The sequence below is a fragment of the Antechinus flavipes genome, chromosome X (genome assembly GCF_016432865.1).
Source record: "Antechinus flavipes isolate AdamAnt ecotype Samford, QLD, Australia chromosome X, AdamAnt_v2, whole genome shotgun sequence".
Lineage (NCBI taxonomy): Eukaryota > Metazoa > Chordata > Mammalia > Dasyuromorphia > Dasyuridae > Antechinus > Antechinus flavipes.
Genome location: NC_067404.1, coordinates 19,477,979 through 19,491,648, shown reverse-complemented (window position 1 = coordinate 19,491,648; position 13,670 = coordinate 19,477,979).

Genomic DNA, 13,670 nt, shown 5'->3' with positions numbered 1-13,670 from the left:
GAACTGAGTCATTTCCCCTGGCCAAAGGCGAGGAACTTTGGGGGTCTCGAGGTCATAATGTCTTCCCCTGGTCAAGACGAGTTCCCAGCTTCCAATGGCCATTTTCGGGTGTTATTCGTGGCCTCGGCCTTTTCCCTAGTCCACGGAGCTTCCCTTTCCCACTTCCATTTGGGGATTGTGGCTTTAGGATGTCTTGAAGAATGGGGTGTATTCTTCCCAGCCACAGGAGCCCGTCAGGGAGAAAACAGCAGCCATCTAACTCTGGCTGGCTGTTACAAGGGAAAGTTCTCTATGGGCTGAAGAAGTAGCAGCAAGGTGCCAAAGAGACTGGCAAGCAAACGTTTCAGGACAAGATAGCGGCTGCTTTTTGTTTTCCCTGGGTGGCTCCGAGGTGAAGGACGTGCTCAGAAACTTCCTTCCGATGGACCGTCTCATCGTTCTTCAACCCATGAAAAAGCATTCGTTGAGTACCTACTGTGTACTGTACCATACCTGCTGCGTTGGGGGAGATACCAAGTTTTGACAGGGTACATTTCCTCACGTACCTCATAAAATTTGGTGTTAATATTATTAAGCACCTCTGATGTACCAGGCACTGTTAGGGACTGGGCTCAAAAACAGGCCCTACTCTTGCAGGGTGCCCATTCTCAGTGGAATTTAAGTTCCAGAATTTTCTCTTCACCCACACTCATTATCCCATTTTCTCCATCTCTGAGTGCCCAGCCCTGCGTGGGGGTACTCGCAATCCTGCCTGACACCCAGGGGCAGTAAACTGGAGTCCTGAGTTCTAAATGTCCACACACCTACTGGGCTAGATGGGAACTCTAGGCCAAAGGACATGGTGAAGTAGGAAGAGGGGAACCAAGAGACCCATTTCAGGAAGGTAAAAAAGGGAAAATAAAGAAAAAAGTTATATTTTAAAATATAGAACACCAGGCTTGGAATCAGGAGAATCTGAGTTCGTGTCTTGCCTTAAATACTTACTAGCTGTACGAGCCTGGCCAAGTCACTTAATCCCTGCCTCAGGTTTTTTTTTTTTTTTTTAGTCTGTAAAACAGGGGTCATGATAGCACCTACCTCCAAGGAGTGTTATAAAGAATAATTGAGAGAGCAACTCTAATTAGCAGTGCCTGGCACATAGTAGGCACTGTATAAATGTCAGCTACGATCTCAGAATAATGTTTTTAAGCACACAGTATGAAGCGTATCGAGTTTCCAAGGAAACAAGAAGAAATAAATGCTAGCTGTCCTCATTCTCAAGTTGCCCATGCTCACCTAGGAGTGGTTCTTGCAGAGGGTGCTTGGATTCAAATACAGGTTGAACTAGATAGCCTCGGAGGTTTCTTGTGATTCAGATTGAGACTTTAGAGACCAGACTTGAAAATCCAGCTCCTGGTTTCACCAGCAAAGACACTGAGGCAGCTGGTGTCAGATGATGCCACGATCACACGTGCTCCTTGATACCTCAAGGAGTGACCTGGAGCAGGAGGAGCAGGTACCTTCTGCCCAGAAAATAGCATACGCCCAGCTTTGGCTTTATCATTGGGGAGAGAATTCCCACCTGTCCCCAGGCCACAGCCAAGCCAGGGGCTCTGGTGACCCTGACCCTCTGCCAGGGAGAGGGGGGAGGTGAGGAGAGGGAAGCCATGTTTTTTGGACACTTCAGAATTAAATCTGAGACCGCAGGCTAGGTAACTAGATGGTATGGTACACTTCAAGTCAGGAAGAGATGTGAGTTCAAATCTGGCTTAAGATACTTAGCATCAGTGTGGTCCTAGGTACCAAGTCACTTAATCTGGCTACCTTATTTTCCTCTTCTGTGAAATGGGGTTGATAAGACACCTCCATTCCGGCCGGTTCTGAAGCTCGAACACGGTGACATGGAAAGTACTTTGCAAACCTGCCAGTGTTCTAGAAGTGTTAGCTGTTATTCTGAATAGGCCTCTCTGCTAATCTGAGGACAGCTCGGGAACGTTCCGCCGAGAAGGAAAATGTATCCTGGAGCCAAGAGAGGTGCAAGAATCGAGGGTTGAGAGTGTTCGGTCCTTTGGGTCCGGCCCCTCAGCCACTGAGGCATCCGTGGAGCCACCCCATGCCTCCGCACTCTACGTTGGGCTTTTGTGCAAACAGTCATGCAAAGTAACTAGATTTCCAGACCTTAATTCCACTGAAATTACTGCCTCCTGACCAAGGCCAATAGCGGGCATGTGGATGGGAGAGGGCTTCTAGTTCAACCTCCCTGTCTTGCAGAAGGGAAACCAAGGCCTTGAGAGGGGAAGTACCTTGTCTAAGATTACACAGAGAGTGGCAGAATCAGGCCTCAGACTCCAATCCCAAAGGCTCACCAGGACATCTTTCATGTACAGGCATCAAATATGGAGAAGTTGTTCGGTAATACTGTACCGGAGTATGGGGCAGAGTCCTTAAGGCTGAGACTGAGCTCTGCTGTTCAGTCCTCTTCCCCACCAGCCACTAAGAGCCAGGATCATGTATGTCTGGGGCTGAGGGGGAGTGGGAAGTGGTCAAGCTGCTACTGCTGCTAGGCAAGAGGGTGTCACAGGAAGTACATTAAGAATGGGGCCCAGGGGCAGCTAGGTGGCACAGTGAATAGAGCACCAGCCCTTTAGTCAGGAGGACTTGAGTTCAAATCTGGCTTCAGACACTTAACACTTCCTGGCTGTGTGACTCTGGGCAAGTCACTTATCCCCAATTGCCTCAGGGGGAAAAAAAGAAAAGAAAAAAGAATGGGGTCCAGCTAGTTCCCTGTGTGTGATCTTGTCAAGGCTCATCCTTCTCTGGGCTTCAGTTTCTTCAGAGGGAGTTAAACACGATGGCCTCACTTAGGTCTATTCTGAAAGCTTTAAATCTGTGATCCTGGGGTCCCAGGATCCCTTTCAGTTCTGACCAACTACATCAGACCTCACTTGATCATCACAGTCCAAGCTAGATAGAAAGCAATCAGGGCCTTTGGTCCCATGTTAACTTCCTTCCTTGAGCCAAAAAACCTTAATATGCCCTCTCAAAATGGCTACTCTCCCTTTTTAGACAAGATGATACGTAATATCAAACAACAACACAACCCTTTAAACTTTCTTGGAAACTATTTACACTTCAATTAATTTCAACCCATCAAATGTTACTCACATCTCTTTCAGCCTCAGTTTCCTCATCTGTAAAAGGGGGAAAATAAAGTTATGACACCTACCTTAATATATAAGTTACAGTTGTGATATGTGTGAAGCACTTGTTGGGCTTAGAACACTATAGAAAGAGGAGCTTATTATCATTGCTATTGCTATTATAGCGGTAATGATATTTTTGTCCAGACCTCCGATTTCACTGGGTAGGGGAACTCAATGCCCGGAGCTCTTGAACCTCACCGGAGCAGTCTAGGTTACAGACGAGTTGTTGATCTGACCTTGTGGAGGTATCTTAGAGGCCCCCTGGACTTGCAGCTGGAAGGGACCCCGGAAGCCAGCTAGCCCGGCTCCCTCTTTTACAGATGAGGAAACTGAGGTCCAGAGAGCTTCAGAGATTTGTCTGTGATGCCCTTGCCAGGACACGTGAAAGGCAAGATCTGGCCCAGGCTCTTCAGAAAGAGTCCACAATCACCATTTAGGGACAACACAAGGGCCTGTTCGCACAAATAATTAATAAATAATCTGCTCCCACCCTTTCTGTTCCTCTCTGGCCCCATTGGCATTCTCTGTGCATTAATCCTCGTTGACTTTTCCTTCTCCTGTCACGGCCACTGTGGCCCGGCTTTTTCTGGCTCTGCCTCGGCCCCTGTTTCTTTGATATTCCTCCTGCCTTAGCAATCTCTATGGCATGAGAGCATCCCACACTTTCTCGAACCATCCATCGTCCGTTGTTTGGTGTTTCTCTCGCTTCTAGGCTTTTTGTGATGACAAATAGGGCTGCTGTGAACATCTGCGAACACATAGTTCTCTCCTCCCTTCTTTTTGTTTTTCATAGTTCATTCAGAATACATTCCCATGAGGAAAATAAATAGATCCAAGGGCACATTGGTGACCACACCTCCTAAGTCCCAAGTTAATCAAGTTACAGCTGGAAATCTGGCCTTCAGAAGCCAATCGGCTCAACCCTCTCATTAAACAAAGGGGGAAACTGAGGCCTGAGGAAGTTCAAGGGCCAGCTGTAAGTCCTGGGTACACAGTAACAGGAGTGGGTTGTTAATGCCCAGATCGTCTGAGCTCGAATCTGGTGCCTTCCCTGGTCACTCACCCAGCCCGCTCACACGGAAAACTTGCCAGGTCAGGTTGGCATATAGTCTATTGACCGGGAGCCTAGATAGAAAAGCTGAGAGCTATGGAATGCTTGAGCTCAGAGTGCAAAGCCCAGGGAAGACACCCCAAAACCCCATTGGAGAAAACTCCAAAGTCTCTGGCATGAGCATCTGACTTTAACGTTAACGTTGCTCCCCAGGCTGATAGAATTGGGTTTTTTGGCCTTCCACCCAAAGGCCCAGTTGCTGCCTATTAGACCGGGAAGCAAAAATTCACCTGTCAGTGATTCTACCCTTCCTACCTGTCGAGGAAGAAGACAAGGAAGCTGGCCTCTGCCCCATGACTATGTCTGAGAGAATGTGCCCATGATTTCCCTGCCTAGGAGTGTCCGAGGTGGGATTCTCGCCCAGTCCTCCAGTGACTCCACTCTTCGTTCCGGGACGCCGCTAATGTGCTTGCTCCACCCAAGGTGGCAGGCTAGTGAGGGGAACGTGCTTTTTACAAAACAAAAGGAAGCTATTCCTCTTTCTGGTCAAGGAAACACTGACACATAGGTGACACAGTTGAAGACTCAGGTAAACCCGAGAGCTCCTGATTCCCAGGCCAGTACATTTTGCAGCTAGGCGGCACAGTGGTTAGAATGTTGGACTTAGAGTCAAGAAGATCTGAGTTGAAAAACTTATTAGCCGTGTGATTTAACTTCTCAGCCTCAGTTTCCTCATCTATAAAATGGGGATAAAAATAGCATTCACCTTGCAGGATATTGGGAAGATCAAAAAAAATAATATCAAGTGTTAGCTCTAATAAAAATTATTATTTTTACTTCTACTCCTACTACTATTTCTACCATTTCTACTACTATTTCTGCTACTGCTACTACTACTCACATACCAGCTAGACCAAGGGCAGAAGGCCATTTCTCTATGGGCTCATAATGGGCTGTTCCTTGGCAGCTAAATGGGAACATAGGACTACAGGGTTGGTATACCCCTTCGTAGCGAGGACTTGTGACCAAGACAGAGTGTTTATCTGGGTGGCCGAATGCTAAGGATAACTCATACAGAAACTGAGGTAAACATTGAAAAAAGAAAAACCAGCGGGTGTCTATGGCCATAGTAATCTCTTCCTTCCTTCTTACTGACTTCCTACTGCTTTTATTGCCATGGAAACCTGATACTGCGCAAGCCCAGAAAGGCCTGACAAAGGCCCAAACAAAGAAACACAGATAGGCCTGAGCAATTCTTGCTTCCTAGAGCTCTGAGCACGAGATCCCAGATGCACAGTCTGGGAGGTGAGGAAGGATCCCTGCATGCGGGGACATGGACAACCTTTCATAAAGGAGGAATGGAAGGACCACAGGTGGCTTAGTGGACAGAGCTCCAGCTCTGCAGTCAGGGAGACCTGAATTCAAATCCACACTCACTAGCTGTGTGATCCTGGACAAGCCATATTGCCCCCATTGCCTCAGAAAAAAAGAGAGGGAGGGAAGAAAGGAGGAATTATGACAAAAGTGAGCTACTCGACTGATAGCAGAGAACAGTGAGCCAGAAGACATAGATAGTCGTAAGAACATGGCATCCATGCCCCCTCTCCCCTTTTACCAAAGGACCTGGGATGGAAGCCGGTAGGGCAGAATAGAAATCGTCGGTGTGTCTGGATCCAAGGGCCATGGGGGGGGGGGTGTCCTGCCCCGAGAAAAGACAGTCCGATCCCTACAATCACACCACCGATTTCAGGCTGGATGGTCCAGAGAGACCATCTTGTGTTATGTCCTCGCTTTACAGTTGAGGAAACTTAGTCCCCAGACCAGTTTAGTGATTTGCTCAAGATCCCACAGGAAGACAAGAAGCATTTACTAAGCTCCTATAGTATGCCAGGGACTGTGCTAAACTCCGCAGATACAAGAAAAGGCTATAAAAATAGTCCCAGCCCTCCAGAATGTCATAATCTAGTAGTGGTGGCAGAATTAGGATCTGAAGCCACGTCTACCATTTTTTCCACTGGAAGGGCATACATACCACCGGCCCCTGAGAGACAGAGGAATGAAGGAATCTGCTTGGCAGTAATCAAATAGTAGTAATAAGCAGAATACATCCAAGCATCAGAATCTACATGGGCTGAGAATTGGGTCTCATTCTAGCTTCTATTCCTGATTTCTGCCCATGGAGACGTGTCACCATACTGTTATCTTTGCTACTTCCAACTCCTTTTTTTCACAAAAGGACACAGTGACTTGTATCGGTTTATTGATGCCCTTTGATGTGGTTATGGGAAACCACATCTGGGATGTCCATTCTTGAGATGTGGAGGGACAGTCACAAGAGCAGTGGCCCTGTCCTACTTGATTCCATACTCCAAATATGTGCAGATTGATTCAAAGAAATTTCCTATAATATGTTTAGAAGAATTGCACGTGTGTAACCTATATCGGACTGTTTGCTGTCTATGGGAAGGGGTGGAGGTGAGAGAAGAAGAAAAAATTGGCAACATAAGGTTTTGCAAATGGGAGTGTGGAAAACTATCTTTGCATGTATTTGGGAAAACAAAAAGCTAGATAAAAAAGAAATTCCCTATTCCTCCATTACACTTTACTTAGAGCAAAAAAAGAAAAAAAAAGTTAAGTCCAACCAGCCAATCCGCCAGTGTATACAACATTCTGCTCCTTAGTCCACTACCATTCCACTAAGCTAAGGGAATCCTGTTGCATTTTTGGTTCCCCACGTCTAAGACTGGCCATTATCATGAAGAGAAGTTCTTTCAATGATCGTAGTCATTTTAGATAGAATGCTTTTGGCTGTGCTTTCTTCACTCTGCACTAGTTCATAGGCATCTTATGCGGTTCTGAGTTCTTTGTGGTCATTGTTTCTTAAGGCAGGAGTATTCAAATACCCTGATTCGCTTAGTCACGTCCCAGTTGATGGATGTCCACTTTATTTCTAGTTTTTAAGCCAACAAAAGTGCCACCCTTTAATGTGCCCATTTTATAAATGGAAAACCCAAGCTCAGAGGGATAAAATAGATGGGATGAGTAGAAATGGTAGTAGATGTGCTGCCAGGGACCTGGGTTCAAATCCAACCCTTGGAATTTACTAACTGGACAAGTCACTTTTCTTCCCAAGGCCTCAGTTTCTTCCTTTGTATGACATGGCCTTTAAGTAAGATCCTTTCCAACTCTGGGCCCTATGACAATGTTTTGTCCCAGAGTAGAAGATCCAGGACTAGACTGAAGATTTCCTGAACTGTCAGTCCAGGGTTCTTTGCCCTTAGTGCCTACCATCACAGGCCCTCACTAAATCCTAGAAAGGGGAGAGTTGATGGGACTGAGCTGTGTTCTGTCCAAGTGGCAGACCTCCCTTCTGCGGATGGTGTCCCACGACATGGATGGGTACCAAAAATCAGCTTCGTAATCACAAACTGGGGAGGTGTGGCTAGACAGCAGGCATTCTCGTCTTAGTGTATTGAACACCCAATATGAATTAGTCATTTGATAAGGGAGCCAAAAAGGCTAATAAGAGCCTGAACTCTTTTAAGGGAGGAAGAATGTCCTGGATTAGGGAGGTGATAGTTGAATCTCATCTAGAATGGTATGTTCATTTCTGTACTCCACGTTTAAGGAGAGACAGAGATAAATTAGAGGGAAACCAAGATGATGAAGAGCCGAAGGTGAACAGGTTGAACTGGGGATGATTTGCCTGAAGAAGAGAAGACTTGGGGAAACCATGAGAGTTTTCCAAATATTGGAAAGCCTTCACATGGAAGAGGGATTAACCTTGGTCTTCTTGGCCTCAGAGAACAGAAGGAGAAGCAATGGGCAGCATTATTAAGAGATGTGTAAATCCAAATGTGAGTTCAGGGTTCAAAACTCCCTAACAATTTGAGCTGCCTACAAGTAGAATGATCTGGCTCAGGAGGAAGTGAGTTTCCTACTTAGAGGGATGTACTTGAGGGTCTTCTTGTTTAGAAAGATTGGATTTGAGAGCCTCCAAGGTCCCTTCCAGCTTTGATGAATCCATGACAGAGTTTGGCCTATTTTCTCTGAATTGGATTGTTACAAGTACCAGCAACCCAAACCAAGTCAAACTTCTAAGGAATAAGGACAGTACAGTCAGAAATAACAAAATCACTGCTGATAAATCTCCAGGGGACAGGCAGCTCCCAGTCCCTGCCCTTACTAGCAAGAAGGACAAATAGCCAAGCCAACTGAGGCCCCAGGAATTTCCAGTATAAAATAGGATCATAATTTAAAATCGGAAGGACCTCCAAGGTCACTGAGTCCCAGGCCATCCTCTGACAGCTGCCTTTAAGTTCCTCAGCCAAGGACCCCCAGGTTCCGACCGGTTCAGCATTCTTTCCATAGTCCCCTGCTGAGCCTGCTTTAGCTTGGACACAAGTAAGCCAAATCATAACATTATGAGAAGAAACTAGGATAACTTTGAACCTTGGGCAGGGGCATTCTTACTGGCTTTTAGAGAAAGCTTGACCTGCCCCATCCCCGTGCTCAGTTCAAAGACTGGCCTGTTCCATCCTTGTGCTCAGCCCCATTCTGAACCCCGAACAACAGACCATTCAGCCACATGAGCCCCTTGCAGTGTCAGTGTTCACAGAAATTGGGGTTGTGCATTGGCATATACCTTTAGTATCCACAAGCCCAAATAGCCACACGCACAGGCCGTCCCAATGGGGTGTCTGGCTCTTCTTTCCTCCTTTGCAGCAGAGCTGCCCTCAAAGCAGCTGCTCTTGATTGAGCTGATCATCACCTCAGGTTGTCCTGGCACCAGCCCAGTCCATCAGTCAAGAGAGATCTAACTTTGTCTTGTGTGGGGCAGAGCTAGGCCTGGCCCTGTGGCGTCTCCAGGAGGTAGCTGAACAATGAGCCCTGTGCCACCCTCTGCCCATGGCCACCCTGGGCCAAAGGCACCAGCCCTCTCCACCCCCCCCAGGTCCATCCTTACTATGACTCCTCTTCTGCTTTGCTCCCTATCAACTTCTTCCCTGTATCTTCCCTTTCTCTTTCTTCCTTCCTTCTCCTCAGTTTCAGGATCCAACCCCAAGTGCCTCACCTCTAGGTGAGGATTTACTGAGCCCCTGCCCTCTGCAAGGCTTTGAGGAGAAGAAACAGGACTCGTCGGAGAAATTACTTTGTCAGAGAAGATGAGAGATGTACAGAAATAATTCAAACACAGAATAAACAAAATGTGACAAAGAAGTCACACGTTTACTTTATAGAAGTAAAGTCTGAAGGATGTGGCTGATGACTTCACTTGAGAGGGAGAGAGACCTATTACTGTATATAAGTGAATATAAATGAATTATACAAGTACTTCTTCCTTCTTTTCCCATTCCCTACTGGCTGGAGGACAATCCAATAAGACTTCCTGGAAGAGGTGGTCATTGAGCCTGGCCTTGGAGGATAGATAAGTTTCCCTAAGAAAACGGGGCTCCATCTTGTCGCATAGTGAGGGGAGATGGGGGCTTTATTGTTCTGGCTAAATGACAAATAGAGAGGGGGAACAGGGTGGGTAATGTGACCATGCTTATGCTTTAGAAAAAAAATGATTTGGCAGATGGAAAGAAGATGGAAGCCAGGAGGTTGATCAGGAAGGCCTTGGAAAGTTAAGGCAGGAGATGATGAGGTCCTGGATGAAGGCGATAACCTAGTGAGTGGAAAGAAAAGATTCCTTCTAGACCCTCCACTCCAGTGGGCAGGCCCGGGGACCCATTGGGGATACGAAAATGCTTGGAAAATACTGGTCTGGTTGGGTGTGCTTAGTATTCATCTTTCTTCCACAGGATTCTCTAGCTTGAGTGAGCCATAAGCCCATGGGTTCCCACCTAAATGGGAGACTGCAGCAACGAGTAGGCTTTGTTAGGACAGGACAGGCTGGAACCGGCTGCCTGGGAGAACTACAGCCAAGTGATTCAGGTCTATAAAAACAAGCTGAGGGTAACTGCTGCCAGCCCTCCCACAGCCCAACCTAGCAGGCCCCACCAGGGCGCCCGAGAGGCTGCTTACAAAGGCCATACCACACCCCAGGCCCAGCAAGCCCTGCCAGGATGGGCCTGGAGTGGGGCCCATAAGAGGCACCCTACTGATGGGGATGATGAGGGTGATAATGAGGAGCTAATCCCTTTCTGACTTCCAAAGCTGTCCCATAATTTGGTTCAGGAAGTCTTCGTGACAGTTCTTGTCACAGGCAGAGCTGTAAACCATCTTTGAGAAATATGGAGCCAGGTTCAGGAGAGTCTCCTCTAAGAGGACCATTTTAAGCACCACAACGAGTGGACTTATGCAATGATTTTGGCATTCACAGGGAAGAGGCCCAAGTCTGCTCTCTACTATTTCCCACCTGGGACACGAGGCTTGGTTACCAAGCTCCTTTCTCACATGCAGACTCTATGATTCTAGTGCCCTCATTAATTCATTTCCTCAACAAATTTGGTATTCAGCAAAACTGGCACTTGCCATTTCTGCTATGGGCATTGTCTTGAGCATTCTCTGAACCTCAGTCCTCTCCTCTGTAAAATGAGAGAGTTGGACTAAATGCCCCACTGTAGGGGCTTTCCAGGGATCAGCCTGAATTGGCCTGAAAGATCGCATCATATTTGCTGGAAACTCACAGTTCAAGAAACGCTCCCCTGGAAGTAGGATTCTCTTTTAGGACCAGTTTGGGAAACTAAAGAGGTTCTACCAATAGCAGGTATTTTTCAGTGTTTATTGATTTGGTTTGGTTTGCTCACAAGAGGTATAGGAGGGCCTTCCCTAGAGGCCAGGGATTCCCAGATTGGTCTAAAGGATGAACCAACATGGTTGGAGTTAAGTAGGCACATGTGCGCGAGTGCGCACACGCGCGCACACACACACACACACACACACACATACACACACACACACAGCACAAAGTAGGTGGTTTCCGGGTGGCCTTTAACTAAAGTGGTTTTTTCAAGAAGTTTGGAATCCGATTTTTAAGTCATCCAAGGGAAGGTGGCTGTAACCAATAGAATAACTGGCTACAGGCTCAAAGGCAGCAAGTATGTGTTTGGAAGGAGGAGGAGAACGAAATGACTGATGGGATCTGTGGGTTCGGACTGAACAGAATGAAAACGATGGCAAAAGGGCTTTAGAAGCTCAGTGCCACCATTTGTACACCTGAAGAAACTGAGGGTTGGAAAGGCAAAGTAATTGGAACCAAAGTCACATAATTAATGAATGGAAGGGCCAGGTCTAAAATGCCAGTTTCCTAGCTCCCAGCTCACTATTCTTTTCACTACATCAGTCTTACCATAGTGGAGAGGCAAGAATGGATGAAGCATTCTTAAGCATCATAGCTTTTAAGGAGCCATAAATCTAGAACTGGAATGAACATCAGACCATCTAGTCAAATTTACAATTGAGGAAACTGAAGCCCAGAGAGGTGACATAGCTAGTATCATAATTGGGATTTGGACCCAGGTCCTCCAGTAGACAAAATTTCCACCGTACCCGATTGTAGTAATTCCTGATCAGTTAGACAACAGCATAATTCCATGAGGGATAGGAAACTCATTGACACGCATCCCTGTAGAAAACTGTGGCCACTGCTGCCTTTCGAAGTTCACATAGCACCATTACGAATCAGGTGAGGTTCAGTGACCCTTTCAATGAACAAACCCCCAGAAACCGAGCAATTATAGAGGCCTGAGGCATCTCCCACCCTCATCAGGCTCAGCCCTTAGGCACTGGACAGTTGAAGGCAATTCTCAGCAGCAAGCCCTGACCTTAATGGCTATACAGCCCCACCAGGACTTGACTGTACATGGGCTGTTAATTTCTCCTGTAAGTTTGGATTCATTTGTTTTCATTTTCAGTTATAATGAGGAAAAGAGGATGAAAGAGGGGCTCAGAACATTACTGCTCAGGGAATGGGGGTGGTGGTATGATAGGATGGTTCACTGACCAAGGAAAGGTAGCTCAAAACTCTCATTTTGATTCTGTTTTCTCTGCCAAGGATCTTTGATCTTTGGACTAGAAAGCACAGAATAAAAATGCCTTTAAACTCAAGATAAATAGGCAGATAATAAGAAAGTATTTGTAACTTGGCCCAGAAGAACCAAATACCCACGTACTGAAAAAACTAGCTGATGTAATTACTAAGCCTCTATTGGTATTCTGAAGAACAGGAGAAGTTAACCCCAGGTTGGAAAAGAGCAAGTATTCCAAACTTCAAATAAAAGGAGAAAACCATCTGCCATTATAGGCCAATGGGCTTGATTTCAATTCCTGGCAAACATCTCACACATCTTACTAAGGGAGACAGTTCATGAACATTTAGAAAAGGGAGTGTTTAATTAGAGAAAGACAGCATGACTTCTTCACAAACAGGTCATGACAATTGGCCATTGATTGATAGATGAGGAAAGTACTGGAAATAAAAGTTTACCTAGATTTTAACCAAGCATTTACCCAAGTTGTTCCTGCTCTGTGTATGGGCAATATGGAGATGTGAAGTTACTGTATAAACCTTTATGGTTAAATGAATTTGGAAAGGGTGAGATGGCTGCATCTCAGTCCATAGGGAGGTTATGTCTCCTTAGAAAAAGTCCTCCAGGGACCTGAATCTGTGTTCTTGAACATTTTATGTTTATTTTTATTTTGGTGCTAGTGTTAGCTCTTTTTAAAATAATACATTATTTTCCCCGATTGCATGGGAAAACAATTTTTAACATTCTTTTAAAAAAATATTTTGAGTTCCAAATTATCTCCCTCTCTCCTTCTTGAAACTGTAAGCAATCTGATATAGATATACATATGCATTCATGTAAAACATTTCCATATTAGTCATATTTAGAAAGAAACTTGAGAGAAAGGAAGAAAGGAAGGAAGGAAGGAAAAGAAAGGAGGGAGGGAGAAAGGAAGGAAGGAAGGAAAGGGGCTCTCCAGAGTGGTTGGATCACTTCACAACTATACCAACAATGCATTAGTGCATTAGTGTTCCAGTTTTCCTACATCCTCTCCAACATGTATTATTTTCCTCTTCTATCGTATTAACCAACGTGATAAGTGTGAGATAATACCTCAGAGTTCTTTTAATTTGCATTTCTGTAATCAGTAGTGATTAAGAGCAACTTTTTATGTGATTATAGATAACTTTGAGTTCTTCATTTGAAAACTGCCTATTCATACCCTTTGCCATTTCTCAATTAGGCAGTTACTTATATTCTTTTATTCAACATAATAATATTTTTCCAGTTAGATGTAAAGATAGTTTTCAGTATTCATTTTAGCAAGATTTTGAATTCCAAAATGCTCTCCAGAATGGTTATATCAGTTCACAACTCCACCAATAGTACATGTCCCAGTTTTCCCATATACCCTCCAATATTTATCATTTTCTTTTTCTGTTATCTTAGTCAATCTGATAGATGAATTGTGTAACTGTACTGGCT